The 18,227-nt window shown below is 36.0% G+C and overlaps 1 long non-coding RNA gene across 2 annotated transcripts in view; it reads right to left on the reverse strand.

Annotated features, from left to right (window-relative positions):
- Positions 1–1,272: 1,272 nt before the first annotated feature.
- LOC143655689 (uncharacterized) overlaps positions 1,273–18,227 on the reverse strand; it is a 307,867-nt gene continuing 290,912 nt past the window's right edge. For both annotated transcript variants that reach the window (XR_013162234.1, XR_013162233.1), the window contains 2 exons: positions 8,914–9,088; positions 1,273–1,339 (listed from right to left, as the gene is read on the reverse strand). This is a non-coding gene — a long non-coding RNA (uncharacterized LOC143655689). The remainder of the gene's footprint in view (positions 1,340–8,913; positions 9,089–18,227) is intronic.

Raw genomic sequence — 18,227 nt, forward strand, 5'->3', positions numbered from 1 at the left:
ATAAAATAAATTTCAGAAAGAATGCATGGAAATTGGAATTCTTGTATATACATTGCTGAAGGCATGGTAGAACGGTGCAGCCACTGTGGAAATCAGTTTGGCAGTTCTTCAGAAAGTTGAAAATAGATTTACCACATGACCTGGCAATCCCACTTCTTGGTATATACCCACAAGAATTGAAAAGGATTCAAACAGTTTACAGCAGCCGTGCTAACAAGAGCCAAAGGATAGAAGTGACTGAAGTGATGTATGAGTAAGTAAAATCTGGTATATATACACACAAAGGAGTATTATTCAGTTAAAAAAGGAGTGGAGTTCTGATGTATGCTATAATATCGATGAAACTTGAAGACACGTTGGATGAAATAAACGAGGCACTAAAGGACAAATATTGTATGATCTGTTATATGAAACACCTGGAAGAAGCAACTTCCTAGAGACAGGTAGTAGTTTATAGATTACGAGGGACTGTAATGGGACAGGGTTGGGGGAGGCCGGGAGAGAAGTTATAGTTTAATGGGTGAAGAGTTTCTGTTTAAGGTGGTGAAAAAGTAGAGGTAATGAATATTGGTGATTATAGCACAATATTGTGAATGTAATTAATAACCCTGAATTGTATATTTGAATGTGGTTAAAATGGGATATTTTGAGTTGTACGTTTATTCCTACAATAAAAAGATTTTTTTTTTTTAAAGATGAATGCTTTCCAAGATAGAAGCCTTTCTGAAGATGCCTGATGAAGTGGAGAACATCTTGTAGTGTTCTTAACTGTTAAGAGGAAACATTTAACTATGCGCAAAATGTTCCAGTAAAATGATTCATGCGAAGTGTGAGCTCCAACAACCTTTGTAAAGCTATATAAGGTATTTAAGGTATTCACGTATGTGTGTTGGGGGGTTGGTAACAGAGAGAGAGAGAGAGCACACACGAGAGAGCACACATGAGAGAGCATGCACAGGAGAATATTTGCCCATGGGGAAAGTGAATGATTGGGTCACAGAAGTTTGATATCTCTATTTTCAGGCAGACCCCTGCATGTGATTGTTGAGCTCAGGTAGAGGTATCATGAAAATGTTCAGTTGTAGAGAACATGGGCTCAAAGAGAAGTTAGTAAAGCATTTTATGTCCTTTCCTATTAGCAGGTAAGCCTACTCTTAAATTACCGAAAGGAGATAGCTCTACTACCCTTTCCTAAGGGATTTTGGAAAGGAAGATATTTTGAACGTTTTTTTGCAATTTCAAATTGTGTTAAAACATATGTATGTATCTACTCACAGTGTGAAAATTTGAAAATGTGCTTGAGAAGAGATCAGATTCATATATTGTATCCATGCAACTCCTGAAAGTCAAATAAGGAATGTTTTCAGTATAATATATGATACAAAGTATAGCCAGAATTAAGAGAAAAAAGTTGGGTTCAGCTATTTCCTACACAAAAGTAATCTTTTCAACTCAATTTTATAATACAGTTTACTCTACATAGCAAGCAACTTGAGAAATATTTTTCATTAAATGTAAGAGTAAATATATCTTCGTTTCCCAGTACCTGCCCATGCGAAAAAAATAAAATAAAATAAAAGAGAGTAAGTGTATCAATAAATAATGAAATAATGGTATTTAAAATAAGAAGAAATTGAGCTTTCCATCTTTATATGACTATTTCTTAATATAAACACTATTTCATTTGTTAAGAGTACCTAAAGGAATGGCTGGATCTTAATATGTCTTTAAAAAAATAAAAAGATTCATAAAAATAATTCTAGGTATCCAAAGTCTGACAAAAACTTAAAGACTCTAAAAGTACATAATTGTCATGATCATTAGGCCTATGGTGTTATGATATATCATTTTACAACATAGACTTGAAATTACAGATAACTGCAGTAATTATCAGCTGTAAGGCAATAAACAAATAAGGCTCTCTGATAATTAAACTCGGCCAACTATAGTATTTTTTATTATGGTACTAACATTTATTTCATAGGCTTATTGTGAGGACTAACTTTAATATTCTTATTTATTATTAATTAGCTTTATTAATCCATAACATGTATTCAATATTTGAGGCACTTAGATATATGCTGTGTGTGCAACATCTCGTCAACTCACTTCTCCACTCATTAATGAGATTCCTAACTGGATAGTTGTCAGGTAAGTAGACCTTCAATAATGATAGGAGTTATTGTGTGGTATAATGATAGTAGTTATCGTGTGAGAACGGGGTATGATCAGGCAAAAAGATTTAGATTATGCAATGGACAATTTAGAAATCCTTTGGGGAAAATTACCATAATATATAAGTAGGAATCAAACATGAAGCAACCCTTCTGAAGGTAATACATTTATGCTGTCCTTGTTGTTTAATTGTATAATGGTGATTAACATGCTTTAAAAATATGATTATAAAATATGCATATTGCATCTACTTAGCAGCCATATAATCATCTGTTGCATATGGAGCAGGTCATGAAAAGATCTAGAATGATGATTAAACTGATAGGAAATAGCTCATATAGAAAATGTTCACTAGAGCGCTTTTGTTTTTTGGAGTTACTATTTTTGCAGCAAACTGGAACGTGGTGGGGCTCGATTGACATAAAAATTGTATATCTAATTTGTTACAATTTTTAGTACAGATTAAAAAGTTTTATTCTGGAGGGCAGAATGGAGACTTCCTAAAGATGCCAATGGACATAGTTGGAGAGACTATGACTTCTTTGCAGGCAGAGATAGGGTCTTAATGGTCTTTGAATTCTGGTACGTGGTACATAGCAGTTACATATTTTTGAAAGAGAAGGAGAAAAAGAACGGAATCTAGAGAAAGAAAGGACCAGGAAGAAGAGGTGGGGGTAGGGCTGGGAAGATTCCTTCTTCCTGTTGTTGGGTTACAGTGGGATGTTATTGTCCAAAACTGACTAACTGGAGGTTGAAAATGTGGCAACTCATGAGAATCGCCCAAAAATGCTTCTTAAAAAATTTGGTTGCCAGAGTGCAGACCTCAGAATTAAGAATCTGAGTATCTTTTAAAAGCAAGCTTCACGGACATTTCTGGAGGATTGGCAGGATTGGCAGGCATTGTGGTAGGTAATGAAAAGACTGGGTCAGCACTCCGAGTTCCAACTGGAGGAGATTCGCTCTCACTTCAGAGCGTTAGGTGTTAGTTAAGGGCAAACAGGATGGATCTTTGATAGAGGCAGAGTATATAAGATGCTTATAGTATATTTCTGTTAAATCAAAGTTCAAGTATCTTCAAAATACTTATGAAGGAGCCATATTTGGTAAAATATATAGCTCGATTAGCTGTATCCCTTTATTCTCAGGAAAAGAAGAAAGTTATGAGAGGTGGCGAGTCTTTCCTATTCTACTCTTTTCTTATTCTTTTGATCCCTTTATTTGGAACGTGACTGAATTTACAACTGCAGAGGCCCTTGTATTTTCAAGGGGAACAATAAAACCAACTGAAACAACTTTAAAGCCTTCAACATCTTGGGGAGCAACCTATTGTTTCTCCAATAGCAATACGAAGCCCATCCTACATAATAAAATGTAAATATGCATGAGGGTCAAGCTAATTTCCTAAAAGTGCCCATGCATTAGAAATTTCAATCTGGTGTTTTAAAAAATATATGGGCATGCCCATTTCATAAGACTTCTGGATTATACCCCTAGAAGCTCCTAGAAATTGTAAGCATTGCATTGTGAGAAGCGGAAAACACAAGCATTGCCAGGATTCCTTCTCCTCTAGCCAACATGTGATTAGTGAAACTTCTCAGAAACTTGTCAGGGCTGTGAGAATACATTTAAAGTAGCAGATACAACAGCCTTTTAACATTTTTTCTTTCTGATATACAGAAGGTTTAGATTAATGAAAGTACAGCCTTCTTATATAATGTGCTTTCTGTACTTAGTATTACCACATTCATATTTCTGGATTTGATTTCTCCTATAAAGTTACTTATAAAAGAAAATATAGGGTGGTGTGATGATGGCTCAGTGGCAAAATTCTTGCCTGCCATTCCAGAGACACAGGTTTGATTCCCTGAGCCTGCCTATGCAAAAAGAAAAAAAAAAAAAATATATATATATATATATATATATATATATATATATAATTCAGGGCAGACATCTGTCATTCACTTTGCAGATCAATACACACTAACCATGTTTAGTGTTACTTTTACCATGTTTATCCTGGAAGTGCTCAATAAACTGAAACTGAATTTAAATGAACGCATTCATTATATATCATTTTCTTCTAAAACATCTTCTACCACCACCATTTTCATTTCTCAGTCCCTAGTCATCTAAGAATGCCACAAACAGAGAACCATTTCTCTAAACTGATGATGTATATATTAGATTCTATGCTATTTCCACTTAAATTTCATTGGGCTTTACCCCAAATCATTTGGTTAAAATGAAATGGAGTACTGCCACTAATTAATGAAATACTAAATTTCCACATATAAGCATCTTGAAGTTATGGACTGATTCTTGAAGAGCATGGGTACCCTGTTTCTGAAAACATCCAAACCTAGTCTAGAGAACAGTTAGAAAGTTACTACGGCTAGGAAGCACCTTTCTGGTATCTTTAGCCTGTAGTAACTGGTTGGACTATCCATCAAGAGAGCAAACATATCTTGACTGACAGTCCCAACCCTGTGTACACCCCTGGCAATGCTCTCACATCACTGAGGAGCAAACTGGGCCACGCTGAAGAAAGCCAGGCTTATTGTGATGCCTAAAAGCTTGAAACTGTGCTGGAGAGGTGAGCAGTCAAAGGAATTTTGTCACTGCTGATGAGTTGCATATTGAGACGTCTTGCTCTTTATACAAAGAAAAGGTAAGGAGGAAATTGCTCTGCTCAGATGGATAAGATATACCAGCTGAGCTCTATAGCAGGAGGGTAAAGGCAAATGGCCATCCGCAGCAGTGGTACCTTCCAGCCGGAGTTTGATAACAGTGTGTAGCACAAGAGCAGACATAAAGAAATAAGATTCTATCCAAGGCATTGCTGGCTAAAGAAACGCTGTCAGCTGCCTTCAGACGTGCCTCCCCCATGTGGACTCTGATCTTAGGCAGCCAACCTGGGCTGCTCTGGAGTCAAGGGCATATGTGAGGTCACAGCAGCTGAAGGTATTGAAACAGAAGCCCATTGATTTCAGATCCACAGTGAGCAAGCCCACCAAATACAAAAATTAGGAGATCAGAACATTTTTCCTGCATTTCCAGGGCTTTCCCCCTCTGCTAAGTGAATTGTCAGCACACTTCAAATCGGGGTTTTATAGGAGAGGAGAAGAGAAGTAAGTCTGAAACATTTTCAAAGAGAACTATTATATTTGCAAAATGCAAGAATTTTGCACAGAATGGCAATTTATGATTATTGAGGCACCAAGGAATAGTACTGCCAAAAATTTACTGTGCAGTATGGCTTCGCTGACAGGAACTGTGCAGCAACAATTCTTCCAGCAACCTGGCATCATTCTCCATCAATTAGGGTGTGCATAGGTAGAGTGTACTGAAACTGACAGGACAGGAGATTATGCAGGTATGTAAAAGCAGGGGACACATAATTTACAAACGGTTCCCCCACAGTCAGTAATTATAGTTGAGATAGTTATTGTAGATCCTTATGGAACAAAATTCAGATGATAAAATATTTTTATACAAAGGTGTAATATGTTGCCACTTTGACCCAATTCACCATCCACCTAAGTCCATTAGGAAATGAATGAAAGTATCTAAAGAGAGTCGACTAATTGAGGTTAAGATTTCCAGAACAGAGAGAGCTGAGACCATAATTATGGGTGCCTCCCAACCCCAGACACTGCTAAAAGAAGCTGTAATAGAGAGCCCACTTTAAGATGATAAAACATAAGCATGGACATTTAATTTAGAGGTGCTTGTATTTTCATGTGGGCCCTAGGGAGAGCCAGAGAAACTGAGAGGAAAACTGCTACCCTGGCTTTGGGATTGAACTTGAATGCCAAAAATACAAACAAAAAAACTTGGACTTTTGGATTCCTAAAATCATACGTATTTATTGTATCTTTTATATATTAATTTTATAAAATCTACAAACACGACAAGTATTCCTAAAAATGCATAGCTCAGGAGACCCGACCTCAAGATCTCCATAATCTAGTGTTCAAGGTTTGCTGTTTGTGTTTTTTCACCTGTTTACTTTTCAACCCAATGTATTCATTCAAATCCTCGCAGAACCTACATTTTCTCTTTTGTTTCAATGGCTAAACAGTCACATAAAGTAACTGTCTTCTGCTATTAAATTGAAAATCAGAGCAAGGAACAAAAGCCCAAAATAACAAAGTCAATGAAAACCCACCAATGTTTCAAGTCGTTTGGTGGCACAGAAGAATCTCTGGTTTATTAGGAATTTTCACCTGCCAGCAGCTAGCATTTGGGCCAAGTCTTATATCACTGTCCTGGCCAAACTATGACAAAGTGTAGAAATTGCTTAAGCAAAAACAAGGACAATAAAAACAAAGGTTTTCTAAATTACTGTTGCCCGTGTCATTAAATTTCATATTGTGCATGGAATATAAATACATCACTTTGTTCTGCATGACAAGCAGAAGTGAGCATTCATACATTACTCAGCCACTTAATTAAGTGCCTGGGATATTTGCAGTTAGCAGAAACTAATAAAGGAATCACATTTAAATTCAAATCACTCCTCAGGGTAGCTGTCTGCAGCATAAGCAAAGCTTACTGGGTAGATGTTCCACTAAATGCTCAGCTAAAAGCTCAGATTCACTATTTGTGAATAAAGAATAATTTTACTTGTGATTAAAGGTGAGAGTAAAATAAACAATTCAGTTAGGAATTTTTGAGTTACAGTTTATTTCTTCTGTTTTAAACACTCATTTTGTCCATTAGTTTGTCTAACAGAACAAGGGTATGATTTAGGGCTTTGCTAATATAGAACAGGAGTTTCCATAAAAAACAAATGACGAGGCTTACCCTTTCCATGGCAGCCTTTCAACAGAGCTGACGGCTAAAAGTCCCTTCACCACAGACAGTAAACAACAAAATTACTAAGTCCCCATTCAGAAAAAAAAAAAAAAAACACAAGCAGGAAACAAAGTGATGAAGGGTCACTGCAGGAGAAGAAAGGAAAGGGAGGGAAGGAAAGAGAAGGAATTCACATAGGTATAATAGGAAGCCTGAAACCCAGCATTCTAAACTCTGAGGGATTGCTTCTCCTCTCGCCACTGCCCAAGAGTGTGTTTATTTTTAGTCATTCATCTTTATAGATTTTAACTTTTCTGGACTAAAACAGTTCCATATGGTTTCAAATCTGCCCTCGATTCCAAGCAGCCCCCACACCAAGCGTCTTCAAAATTTCACAGCCATCTGGTCGCCTGCAGTACAAATGACCTCTCCCAATCCCTCCTCAAACAGTGTTGCATCTCAGCGTCCAGCAAACTGGACTCTCAGACCCCTCAGCAGTCACTAAGGACAGAGGTAAAGGTGCACGAAAGTCACTGTCACCTGAGGGAGAATAGGTTCCAAACTGTGGGGCCTACAGAAAATGAGTAGAGTTGCTTAGATTTAGACTGTACATGCTTGTTTCACTCCCTATAGAAGTTACATTATTTCGCCTGCAAGCGGGCATCATTATACAACAGAGAGCATCAATTCCTAAATTCCAGATTGTATTCCCAAGTAGAAATAAATCAATGCAAATTGGAATATTTTAACATTCCACTTAGGGTGAAACATAAAATTTTTGGCTAGATGGAAATCTGGCATTGTCTACAAGTCATAAAATCTTTGAAGCATAAATTTTGAACATCACCATAGGTACTGTCACACAGCATCACCTCAATATTGTCAAGGTACCATCTGGCATTAGTTATAGCAGTGGAGAAAAAAGTTGCAGGCCTAGTACTCATTTCTTAAAAGGACAGGGATCGATAATTATACCAGCATCAAGAGTCACCCCAAAACAGCCCAAATGTAGGGTATAAACTCAGAGAAACTGTTCTGAGAATTTATTTAGAAACTATTAACACTGGTTCTATCTGGGAAAAGTCTCTGAGTCTTACTCTTTAATTGTATATCTGTCTATACAACTTGAAAATTTTACTCTCTGTATGTATTAACTGTGTTGGGGTGGGAAGAGGTGAGGGTGGTAGTTTGATTTTAAAAATAAAGTATGATTCAAGCTCTGGAAATTCCTCTCCATCCTCTTCTCCCAAAGACCTCAGTCTGAGAGTATTCATATGCAGTCTCTAAAACCCATGCTAGCATTTATAAATAACAGTCTTCTGAGTCTGTAATGACACTTTCCCCTACATACATCAAATGAAGTGCCTTCAGAGACACCCCAATCCTGATGGAATTGGTGAGGATGACCTTTTATCCAGAAAACTTGGTTAAGGGTAAAAATCATTTTAAACACTGGAGTATTTAAGATGGCTTTGAAGAAGTTGCAGAATCCATTCTGAATGTGTTTTATCAGGGTAGGCTAGATTCTATAACAAACAATAAAAAAAAACCTCTCAAGGTTCACACAATAAAAGTTCTTTTTTTTTTTTATGCCTAATGCCGTAAGCCAATGTGAGGCTATTTGGAAGCTCTGCTCCATAAAAATAAAAGCCTGGTCTCCTTCCATAGTATAATTTAAACATTTTTTGGGGACTTAAGAGTCCTAGATTTTACATAAGTTAATTATGGCATTGAAATTTTTTCATATCTAAACACGCTTCTCTGCATTACTTAATCACATGGGACCACCTACTTGCAAGAGAAATTCAATTTAGTGTTTTGCTCAGGAAGAAAATTGTGAAGGGCATAATAGTAGATTGGATCATTCTTCTCAATTCTTCACTCTCTCTGTATATTCATACTTTTGCCATCTTTATAGGAGAATGAACAGTGTATACTTACCCATCTCACTGATACTGGTTTTGTCCATATAGTTTGTTTTGGTCAAAGTGAAGTTACGAGATGTGGTGAAGAAGTTTTAAATGTGCTTAAGAGAAATGGTTTTCTCTTGTACTCCTTCCATTAGGCTTTAAATAAACATGCCCCAGTTATCCGCTGGTCCAAGGATGAGAGACACCTAAAGAAGACCAAGTCTTTGTTAGGCATCAATATTGCAGCAGTAGCTGGCTAATACAAACAGATAGCATTCTCTGTTTCAGGTAGTGTCTGTGAGCAATTGTAATTATGATTTTCAAAATAGTAGTTTACCTGTGTTGTACATTAGATACTGAGATATTTGAAGATTTTCTAGAGAATTGTGAAACCTAATAATATTTGGTACCACAAAATGATTTAACACTAAGAGAAGTAGACTTCATAAGACAGTTCTGTTGCACTGTATTTTTCAAGGACTCTTCTGAGTAATTATTCATTGTTCTTAAGTGCCATATAGTGCTAATTTTAAAATTGAATACTTCAATGAGAGGCTAAATCTATCAAGTCTTTTGTAAAAAGTGAGAAAGATTGTATCGATTTCCTCTAGTAGAGCTGTAGCTCACCATCCAGAGACTGATATTTTTACATGTCTGGGAACTAAGCAGATTTCTTCAATTCATACTTGCTTTAGAACATTTATTTTATAGCTGGTTAGCACTTCCAACAAAGGATGATCAGAAGTAGTAAAGATTTTTTTTACACCAACCATGAACTAGATAAATCAGACATTTAAAATACAATGCCTCATTAAATCCTCAAAATTTTCTTATGCAGTATTTATCTGTTTCTCAATCTATAGATGAAGAATCTGAATCTTTTAGTTTTTTCCTAACTTTTCCAATGTTATATTCTACTAATATGTAATAGAGCTAAAGGTCTAGGTTTAAAATAATTGAATGTTTCTCTAGAGCTCAAATTTCCTCCATTACACCAGGCTGTCTCCACAGCTAATCTAAATTCAATAACTTTAGTTTATAAAGCAGTGGTTCAGTCATAGGTTAAATTAAGATTAAGAATGAGCAAGAGGGGGTGCAAGGGTAGTTCAGTGGTGGAATTCTCACTTGCCATGCGGGAGACCCGGGTTCCATTCACAGTCCATGCACTTCCCCAACAACAACAAAAAAAGAAGCAAAATAAAGAACCAAACAAAAATTCCACAAATGGTGCCACGATAACGGGATATGCACATGGAGAAATAATGAAATGTGACCCTGTCATACAGCCTACAGAAAAAAAGAATGAGCAAGGAAAATGTCTTACCTATATATTTCCCATGCTCCCATCACTAAGGATAGTTATGATTTGGCTATATTTTCTTATTTATGCACTAATATTTCATAATAATATTTAACCCACATAAGAGAAAATAATTCATAAATCTAGGAATTTGTTTAGCCAATGTAACAAAAATGTAAATTGCAAATGATTTTCAGTACCCGAAATTTGTTTAAAAAGTACCACCATCTTTTACCATAGTATCAGAACAAACTCAAGAAAAGTTTTCTCTAGCTAACTATATGTCAATTACATTTTTAAGTCAACAGAGATGATGAGTTCTTACAGGATTGAAGAATAAAAGCATAGTAAGTAGCTCGCAATGGAAACATCTAACACTTCATGAGCTCAATGGAATTCATGACACCTGCTCCACCTATTGAGTCAGCCTTGTGGTGGGTGGGTGCTGAAAAGGGAAAAGTGGGTGACAAATGCAATTTCCATGGACCAAAATAGATTTGGGCATATTTAGTTCTGAAGATCTTTTTTCTATTTAATTCTTCTGAAGAAGATTTGTAAAAAAAAAAAAAAATTACCATGCAAACTTAAAAAAAGGACTTTTATAAGGGTTGGGATGCAATCTGTTTTAATTGTACTATAATATCAAAATATTAAGGTATTTTGATTTTCCAATCCAATTTCAATTACAGTTAGTACTTAAAATTAGCTTTTCCCTAAGCTGAGCATCCTACTTTGTAGGGAAGAATCATCAATCAGGTGATGAATCAGTTTTCACAGACCTTAAATCAATCTGGAATTTGAGGTAAACTCTCTCTTGTGCAAAGATCTCTATCTCTTACCTGATTTTTCACATTGAAATTGCAACAGCAAAACAAATTATTAGCATTATATTTCACGAAATCATCTGTCTATGGACAGATAATATTAAAATTTAAAATATAGTCAAAATACTAATTCCCAAATAGTTCATTTCTGGATTTGTGCAGCATTCCAAGGGAAGACTCAAAACCAAATGAAACACTAGGTTTTATATATGGTGACAAAATAAAAATTTTTCAAAAATCTATGGAACTGCACTACAGAAACAGTGAACCCTAAATTAAACCACAGACTAAAACTAATAGTACAACTATAAAAATATGCATTCATCAATTGTAACAAATGTTCCACACCAATGCAAGGTGTTAATGGGATTGCACATGGGAATCCTGTTTTATGCATGACGGTTCTGTAAACCCATAAATTCTCGAGTAAAAAGAAAGAAGCCAAATGTTGGCCTTACTTTAAAAACTGTTCTAATAATACTGATACCTTTAAAATAAAGTTGAATGTGTTCATTTTTATTGTGGTCCTATTTTAAGGCTCAACTTTGCTATTTTCTTAATTTCCATGTAATGTTATTCTCAATTCTCATTTTGTGTTAATTTGCATACATGATAAATACACAATCAAATATCTTTCTTTAATAAACACCACTTTCATTATATAGAAAAGTTGACTTAAAAGCAAAATAAGTCATTCAAAATAACAAAGTTTAACTTGTCTCTTCAAATTTGTCTCTGAAAATATTCCATTTAAATTCTCTAGAATTATTAAATCATTTATTCACATGTGTATGAATTTATTTTAAATTTCATGGTAGTAAGAAAATATGGGATACTGTATTATTTGTTATTTTACATGATTATATTTATATGATTTATAACAAAGAGCCACTGTTGGAAATTTTTTTAATTAAAAAATGAAGAAATTATAGTAATAGTGCTGGTTTGAAACTGTTATGCTCCCCAGAAAAGTCGTGTTATTTTAATCCTGATGCAATATTATAGGTGGGACCTCTCGATTACGTTGTTTCAATGGAGACATGATACACCCAAGTGTGGATATGACTTTTGATTAAATGGAGATGTGACCCCACCTATTCAAGTGGGTCTTAATTAGTTTAGTGGAGTTCTTAAGAGAACTCACAGAAAGAGAAAGTTCTTAGAGACTGACACAGACACAAACGTTTGGAGATTGAGATAGAAAAAGCCCGCTGCTGAGTAGGAACTCACAGAAATAGCCAGAACCTGAAGAACAGAAATCTCCAGCCCCGGGAGATGCTAAATTAAGAGTTTTGCCCCGGAGCAGCTAGGTGAGGTCCCACAGTTGCTCAGAGTGGAAGTCACTGGAAGCAGAAGCTGGAAGCAATGGAACTGGAAACAACGACCAGCAGACGCCAGCCATGATGTGCCCTTGGACATATTTAGTTCTGAAGAGCTATGTGACAGATATCCGTCTTTCTTCACAATCAATGTACCTTTCTCTGGATACTTAATTTGGGCATTATATAAGTCCTTAGCACTGTAAACTTGTAACTTAATAAATACTCTTTATACGAACCGATCCATTTCTCGTACATTGCATTCCAGCAGCTTTAGCGAACTAAAACAGTAATCTACTATACAACATCTAAAGATAATTATATCTTTCAGTGGAGTAAGTTAATGAATATGCATTTTGCAAAGTTAGAATTATTCCTTACATTCTGTTTTATAACTTAGTTTTCTGGGGTGCTATGCGTAATACCACACAATGGTTTGGCTTAAACAACAGGAATTTATTGGCTCATGGTTAAGGAAGATAGAAGTACAAATGAATGTGCCTACAAGCTTTTCCTTCTTCCAGGTTGGTGGCGCTCTGGCTGGCTGGGAGTCCTTGGGTCACATGGTGGTGTCCTTTCCTTTCACGTCTGGGTTCTTTGAACTTCTGGCTTCTGGGTCCTCCCTGTGACTTTCTCTCTTTGTGACTGAATTTCTTCTGCTTCTACCAGACCCCAGCAATACAGAGTAGGGCCCAACCTCATTCATTGGACCATATCTTAACCAAAATAGCATATTTAAGAGTTCCTATTTACAACGGATTCACACAACAGGTGCAAATCAAGACCAAGAACATGTCTAAATTGGGGTGCATGATTCAATCACCCACAATAAACTTTCCAAACTGTGTTCTCTTTACTTTCTTCCTAATGATTTGGGCGATTTATTGTTATTATGTCTATTGCTTTATTTTTCATCTATTTTATTATTGTTATGTCTATCATTCTTATATTTGCTTAATATAATTTTTCTCTAATTATCAGTGATAATAAATAAAACAATCTATTAATTCTCTAAGCATAGCACACATAGTATGCTTGCTCTTCCTTATAGGCACTTCCACAGTCCCACCATCTGTTTCCTGTGTTCTTTTTAATGTAAAATATTATTAGCCCATTATTAATTTTATAGAATCATATTTCTATCTCAGCAATTTATAAATTAGCAATAATTTAGAAGACAATTCTTTACTCAATTGGCTTCAATGTCTTCTCCCAGCACAACTTATTCTTTCAAGTTGTGATTTTTAAGCCTTTCTTTGAGTATATCCTTCAGAAAAGATGTAAGCAGCCTGAGAATACTCTTCTGTTGTCCTCACATGCTAGAGTTCTTGAATCTGAGGAAATTCTATGAATGTTAATCCAATATCTTTTACATAACAGATCTAACATCAGCATGTTTATTTTTTCCTTTTGTGTTAACCTATTTTCCTCCCTATATCTGGATGCCTGTAATTTATTTTAAATGTAAAATAAAATTCCAGCACATGTATAAACATAAGATTTCTTAAGTCAATTTGACTTATGTTCAAAACCTTTTCAATCTGAAGATCAATTCAAATTTAAGTTTAGGATAGTTTATTATAATAATTTCTTTATCAACTCTCTTTCATCAGTTCCCTTTTCTCAATCTGGAGTCCTTTTTTAAATGTTTGGATGATATCTGTTGGATCTATCCTTCATGGCTCATTTTTTCAATATCGTGTGAGTTAGATTATCTCCCCAGCTTTTCCTCTTCTTCACTCATTTGATTTTCAGCATTATTATGACTGCTATTTATTTTGCTGGTTTAATTTCATGTGTAAACTTGGATAGTTTATGGTGCCTAGTTATTTGGTCAAGCAAGCACTGGCCTGATTGTTACTATGAGGAAATTTAGTGTTTTTAAATCATCAATGAATTTATTGTATCTGTCACTGATTATATCTGCAATCAACTAAGGAGACCACCTTCAGCAATGAGAGAAGTCTCATACAATCAGTTGAAGACCTTAAAGGGAGAATTGATGTTTTCATCTGTCAGAAGGAAGAATTTCCATCTCAACTGCAGCAGGCCAGCTTCCCCTGGGGAATTCATTGTAAACTTTCATCAGAGTTTCCAGCTTGTAGTCTGCCCTTCAAAATTCGGACTTGCCCATTCCCACAGTAATATGAGTCAATTCGCAAAATAAATTCCATAATATTTAGGATATATATCCTAAGTACATATATATATCCTAAATACATATCCTGTCATTATATATATTATATCCTGCCATATATATATATAATCTGTCATTTCTGTTTCTCTGAAAAACCCTAATACATGGGGCTTGTAGCCAGTTAATTGTTAATGGTATTTGCATTCTGAACTTCTCATTTATGGAGACAAAATTCCCTTTCCAAGAAAAAGTTCAAAGTGAGCAAACAATATTTTGGTACCAGGAGTGGAGTGGGAGCCTGTGCCCAGGCATTCATAGAGAAAGGGACCACCATGCTGAGGTTTGGAGAGTATGTGAACTTCTTAATCTTAATTGAGAACCCAGTATAGATGGGACCTTTTGATGAAGTTCCTTCAGTTACGATGTGGCACAACTGAATTAGCATGTATCGTAATCCTAATACCAAAGCCTTACAGAGAAGGCTACAGAGAGAGAAGCCACAGGGAGCAGCCAGAAGCCAGAAGACAAGAAGAACCCAGAAGAGAAAGGAGAAGACTGCCACGGCATGGCCATGTGACAGTATTGCCAAGGACCAAGGATCACCAGCAGCCAGTCCTAGAATGCCGCAGTCTTTGAGAGAAAGCATCACCTTGATAGTTCCTAAATTTTGGACTACTCCTAGCTTCAAAACTGAGACAATAAATTCTTGTTGTATAAGCTCATGTATTGCATGGTGTTTGTTTTAACAGCCAGGAAACTAAAACATGCATTGCCCCTACTGTTTCAATTCAATGATTTTTATTCTGTTTCATGCATTGTCTATACTTTTCTTATGTCATACTGTTAATACTCTTGTAACTTGTTAAAAACACTCATTTTGTTAAGAACACAATTTTTTGTTGTTGTAAATGTTTCTTGTTTCTTAAGTATATTTTGTAGGAACTGTTTGCTCTGATTTCTGAACAGTTTCCATCTCAGTGGGAGTGGGGTGGTTAAAAGTGGGTGCTCAAGTTTCCACAGACCTCACCTTAAGGCCAACCATGGCCTGGAGTAATGTGTTATCACCCATCCTTTCTTGGAGTGATCTTTTCCACCATTTGCCTTTCTTACTTGAAGGAGGTAGGCCCAGGGGAAAGGGGAGCAAGAGGGGCTTCTTCTTCTCCCATCTTGCTCCTTTTTTTACTGTAGCTGGGGACACTGGGATTCCTATTGCAATTTCATTTCTTTGGAACCACTGATTTGTCCATCCTCTACTCTGAGAAAATCATGTGCATTTTCTGAGAATGATGAGGATCTCTGAGATTTCAAGTATAGAAACAGACATTTCCCTGTCAAAATGTGCCTACTATCAGTCTCCCGTATTTTAGCATAAATATTGGGAAATATTAGAAAATAAAATGATGTAAATTAAATAATCTTAATGTACTTATGAATTTATTTTAGTCACAGTTTTATGTTCTAAATCTGTCATCATAATGGCTCATCTTCTAGTGCTTTAGACATGTCCCTTGATACTCTTTCATTTGTGAAATTTCACATCACATATAGCAATCCAGTGAGATTTGAACATGTACTACTTCATGAGACTATAACTATATTCAGGTCTCTTCCTGCTATACCCTTTTTTATATGTTTCACTATAGTGCTTAATTTGTTTTCTTAACTTCAGTGCTATATTATATAGTTAATGTTATTTCCTTTCAATTCATCTTAAGCCTTCAAACTGCACATTTGTAAGTAATCAATACATATTTTTGAAATTAGGGTTGGATTAAGATAATTAAATGGCAGGATTAAAAAAGACAGCAATGAGATGATTTTTCTCTCTAGCCATTTGTTTTAATTTCCTAGCTCCTAAAACAAATAGCAAAGCCTTGTACTCATGGGCTTAAACATTGGGTATTTATAGGTTTGTGGTTTTGAGGCTAAGAAAAGTCCAACATCAAAGCATCATGAAGACGATGCTCTCTCCCAGAAGACTGTGCCATTCTGGGGCTGGCTGCCAGCTGTCCTTGGTCTTTGGCTCTTTTTTGTCACCTGGTAATGCACATGGCAGCCTCTCCTGGTTTCTCAAGTCTACTGACTTCCAGCTTCTGGCTGTTCCCTCTGGCTTTCTCTCTGTGTGTCTTAATCTCCTTCTGCATTGTAAAGGACTCCAGGAGTAGGATAAAGACCCATCCTGATTCAGCTGGGCCACATCTTAAGGGAAGTAACCTCATCAGAAGGTCCTCTTTACAAGAACTCACACCACAGGGATGGAGTAAGTTTAAGAACATATTTTCCTGAGGTACATAACTCTAAGCCACTATACAAATCATCACCTGAAGGATAGCTTAAACTGGGAAGCAAGAAATAACCATAGCGTAATTTATATATGAAGAAATGGGAAGAAACGCACAACCTAGAAGATCTTTCCTGCCATTTGAAGCTGGGGATGTCTCTTAAAACTCTTCTGCTTCAGAGAGAGCCACAAGCAATGAGTGCTTTTAGAAAGTCCTTTACAGTAAGCATTAGTCTAACAACACAAAAAAGGACAAAATCCCAGATTTGCAACATTTTTTGCATTGTGTGGATTTATGCAATACCAAATAGCATTGGGAAAACCTTAAACTGTATTAATGGCAACTCTATTTAGATGCAGCATAAAGCCCATAAAGACTGAATTCAGAGAAGTTAGGGTCTGTGTGAAGAATAGTTTAGCATTTGTAATGAGGGTTGACAGAAAACAAACTTATGTATGGATGCTTAAACAATCCAAATCAGAGGCTTACAAAAGAAGAAACCAAGTTTAAAAGATGAATGCCTCAGTCACAGTTAACTAGGTTTTAACCAAATCCAAGTTATAAGAGTTTAATAGTTTAACACTGGAGTCACCATACACTTTATTTCATATTATATGTTCAGCTCTTTTCACCTAATTCTTTGTTCTATTTATAAATTGTAATGTTATTGGGATATTTTCAAGTAGCTGAGTTTCTAATTTGATTATGCTTACTAGATGCTAAGACTGGGTCCTTTGCAAGGGATTCCTATTCTAAATGAAATTAGTGTTGCCTTGAGGTCCTGCCTCACCAATCCAGCACAGGTTTTCAGCATATGCTTTGTGATTCCATCCGGAGTCTTAGCTGTGCAAAGGCTATTCCTGCTGAATGATGTAGAGTTTAAGAAAGTATGTAGAATGCTCACTGGGAGTTGGTCCAAGACCTAGATCTAGAATACTAGATACCAAAATAAGTTGAATATTATTAGATTTCTAAGTGACCTAATTTTTTTTCTATCTTCATTTCTCAATGCACTTGAATGACATCTTCGTAAGCAACCATTACAAAGCACCAAAAAAGCCATGAAACTACACAACTCTGCCCAGGTCTCTCTGCTATTTCTCCTTTTCTGAGTCAGAAATATCTGTCCAGGCTATATACAAAATCTTTTCTTATTTGAATCCATCTGACTGTTCTAAAGTAAAATAGCCCTCTTTTTATCCCTTCACCCCCAACAAAATAATTCCAATATTTCTTTTGACTTTTTTTTCCTTCCCCCTCACCTATACCCCTTGTTATGGATTGACTCATATCCCCCAAAAGGATATGTTCAAGTTCTAACTCCTATTTCTGTGATTGTGAGCTTATTTTTAAATAGAATTTTTGAAGATGTCGTTAATTAAGATGAAGGTGACTGCTGCCCTTATAAGGAGAGGAAATTTGAACACAGAGAGAAACCGGGGTGGGGGGGGCGGGGGGGGGGGAGGCGAGCAAGCGCCATGTG

This window comes from Tamandua tetradactyla, chromosome 14 (genome assembly GCF_023851605.1).
Source record: "Tamandua tetradactyla isolate mTamTet1 chromosome 14, mTamTet1.pri, whole genome shotgun sequence".
Taxonomy (NCBI): domain Eukaryota; kingdom Metazoa; phylum Chordata; class Mammalia; order Pilosa; family Myrmecophagidae; genus Tamandua; species Tamandua tetradactyla.